This window comes from Mus pahari, chromosome 6 (genome assembly GCF_900095145.1).
Source record: "Mus pahari chromosome 6, PAHARI_EIJ_v1.1, whole genome shotgun sequence".
Taxonomy (NCBI): Eukaryota; Metazoa; Chordata; class Mammalia; order Rodentia; family Muridae; genus Mus; species Mus pahari.
In genome coordinates this window covers 3449202-3452830 of record NC_034595.1, presented here as the reverse complement: position 1 = coordinate 3452830, position 3629 = coordinate 3449202, and positions in this window count along the sequence as shown.

The window sequence follows — 3629 nt, the reverse complement described above, 5'->3', positions numbered from 1 at the left end:
TCTCTCTCTCTCTCTCTCTCTCTCTCTCTCTCTCTCTCTCTCTGTGTGTGTGTGTGTTGTACATGGTTCCTGTTCATGTGCATGTGCGTATGCATGTGCTTGTGCGTGTGTGTGTAGGTGTGTGTGTGTGTGTGTGTGTGTGTGCAAGTGTTCATATAGACGTGTGCATGTGTATATGTTTAGGCTCAAGGTTTGTGTCTAGACTTTTCCCGAGCTGCTCTTCTACCTTATTCCTTTGAGGCAGAGTCTCTCAAGCCCAGAGCCCACAGATCAAGTCTCACTAGCCAGCTTGCTCTGATGATTCTGTCCCCATCTTCCAAGACTGGTGCTTCAGGCAGGCTACCAAGCTCACCTGGCATGTAGGCAGCTTCTAGGGATCTAAATTCCAGACCTCTTGTTTTTCCAACAAGTGCTTCATGCTGAGCCCTCCTCCCAGCCCTGATTCATGTATTTTAACATAGTCTTTAAATGTGGGGTGGCATTGATGAGATTGCTGCCAGGATTACTGAATGACTTCCATGAGGGAGCAGTGTCTTACCGAAACACCAACATCACGCCTGCAGAGTGGGTCATGGTTGTTTCTGACACTGGTCTATAAGAAGTTCCCTTCAACCTTGACTCCTGCTGAGAACTACCCAACAAGTTATGGCTTGTCTTTTTGTTGCCATGGTGATTTTAGTCTCCTTTGTATTTTCCAATGTTTATCTTGATCTCAATTTTCATTCCTATTTTCAAATTATTTTATATTAATACTATATATGAGCATTCGTACAATACCTCAAATCATGTAAAGAATATAATATACTTTAAGTAGCCTCAATGCCAGAAGATGACCAGTTGGACTGTTTGTTTGTTTGTTTGATTTCTCTAATGTGGGCACTTCTCTGGGTATAAACTTCACCATAGCCCCAGGCATTGAAACCTCCAGGAAATCCCATTAGACAAGAGGCATGTCTTCATTAGATAACTAAGGTCTCATCACTCACTCTTGGGTTGACTTGACTTATACCTGATTGTTTTCCTCTAACAGAAGGCTGCCTTCCAGTGCCATTCTACAAAAGCAGTGATGATTCTTAGCTCAGAGTAGGGGTCTCAGCTGAGAAAACAAAGCGCACACTCTCCAATGGGGTTTTCCTGCCTTCCAAAATTAATAAGGAAAATGATGCTCAGCAATGCCTGTTTGCCTATGCTGCAAAGGTCTGCTATATCTGAGTAAAAGGAGACAATAATGATGTATATTCCTCTTCAAGAAAATGTTAACAATTCACCAAATCACCAGTGCAAGCATTTTTTTTGAAGGAAGAGGAAAAGATCAGAAATTTTAATAAGTTTGGTTTTAAATGAAAAGTAAATACACACACACTCTTTGAAATGTATCTTAGAAAATTGATGAATCATCAAAACTGTTCCATTGGCTGGTGTGCTAGCAATATGAATGAAATTTTATCCACCCACTCAAAAAATATTTGAGGTCTAAGTGCTGAGCAGTGTCCTGTGTCCCACTAGGAAGAGAAGCACATTAGTTAAAGAAACACATACAAGGAATCTAACTTATAAACTCTAGTGTTACTGGGCAGTTTGGGTGGTTGAAGTTTCTAGGGCAAGTGGCACCCATACTCAGGTCTGAAGCTATGTTGGAGGTCAGTCTTAGGAGAGGTGGCATTAAACTGGAGACAAAGAACCTTCATTCAAAAAGGATGAGCATGTCCAAAACCCAGAGCAAAAATGGCACATTTGGAGAACACATGACTCAATCTGACTGTGGAAAAGATGGAGGGGAAAGCAGGAAACATTTTCAGGATCTGGGAGTCATTAATAACAAGACTTTATCTGGAGCAAACAGGAAGCCACTGAAAAGATTTAAAACAAGAGAGAGACGTGACTAGATTTACCATTTAGTAACAGGTAAACTCCTAATGTCTGTTTCCGGACTGAACTGGAAGCTAGCAGTATATATCAAGGTTAGTGGGCAGCAGGTTTTTGTAACAGGATAGGCAAGAGGTGATATCTAACCACCAGTACTGCAGTTCTTCGTGTACTTGTGACTTCTAAACAGCACTTAGGGGGGCATCCTCTTTTTGTGTTCACTTAAATATATATAAATTATAAGTATATATTACAACAGTAGCAAATAAAGCTAATAAGTACAAAATGGTTACAAATAGAAAGTTCTGGTATTTTCTTCTTGTATTCCAAACTGTCTTTCTGAAATCCCATGTTCTCATTGAACTGTATTAAAAGAGTGACAATGAAAGTGAACAAATGAGAGGCAATTGGAGAAACTGGAGAGGATTTGGATAATCAAATGGGGATCGGGGTGAGTCCAATAAGACAAAAGGCTGCTGAGAATTCTGGTTTGGAAGACTGGTGCTGTGTACCATGGTGTGAGACTTTGGACAAAAAATATATTTGTACGGAAAAGGAAAGAGAGCCTTTGCAAGGTTCAAACTGAGATGAAGAAGCTGCAGCCTGAGCAGATGTGGAGAGAGTTCAGAGGCCAGTGGCTTACAGCTAAGGCAAAGTCCCCCACCTTCCTAGAAACGTTAGAAGTCGTGTATTGTTTTCATTATAATTAAAAGGGGGATTTTCTATCTGATAAATATCTAGCAATCTCTTTTCTCTTGGGGAATTGTATACTGAGAGGCGCCATGGGGCAGGAAACTTGACGCTGTCCTTCATAAAGATAGAACTCACCTCAAGAGATTTGATTTTCAGATTGGGTATAATATTGCTATTCTAACTGTGGGTGGCACCATTCATGAACTGAGGCACATGACTGAATAAAGAGAAGACTAGCTGACCAGGACTGTTCATCTTCTGCTCCTTGACTAGATTAAGTGTCATCACCCATCTCAAACTACTACTTGCTTCTAGCTCTCCCTCAACCACATCGTGCTCTGCATCCTCAAACTGTGAGTAATAAATAAATCCTTTTTCCCTCAGTTGCTTTGTTCAGGATTTTATTCACGGCAACAAAGAAAATAACTAACACAAATATCAATCCATAAGACCAAAGTTTAATGATACACAGTATTATGGAAAATCCAGAACCCCCAATTGAAGTTTCTGACGGGTTTGCTGTGACTTTAAAGCATAGTGCTTTATGACAACTCATTCAGAGACTAGAACTTCTGCTCTGCTACAGCTTTGGAGACCCTGACAACCAAATCATTTCCTCCTTATTGTTGAATCTGGGGCCATAAAGAGAATCAGTGCAGGGTTTGTTTATAATTCTGCCGTGCTAACTCTAAAGACAACTGTAGACCCCAGGATTTGTTTGAAGGAGGAGGCCAAAAAGTACAAAGAAAGGACCAGGGCCACACAAACAGGGTGTCAACTTTTCCTGTGAAATATTTATCAGATAATTTCTAAATTCTCTTGAACCAGAAAGGTAGCAAATAAAGTCAGATATGTTACTGGGTTTTACCTTATGTTCAAAGGGCTCTGAGATTTATAATTGTTAGAAGACAATTTTATCACCTGTTCTAAGATGTTTTGTCAGATACAAACTCCTTCTTTTAAACTCACACTAAACTTATTCAAGAAAATGAGGCAATTGGCCTAGTCAGCACAGTCTTTTTAATTAGCATTTTATCTGTTATAATGTGTGTGTGTGTGTGTGTGTGTGT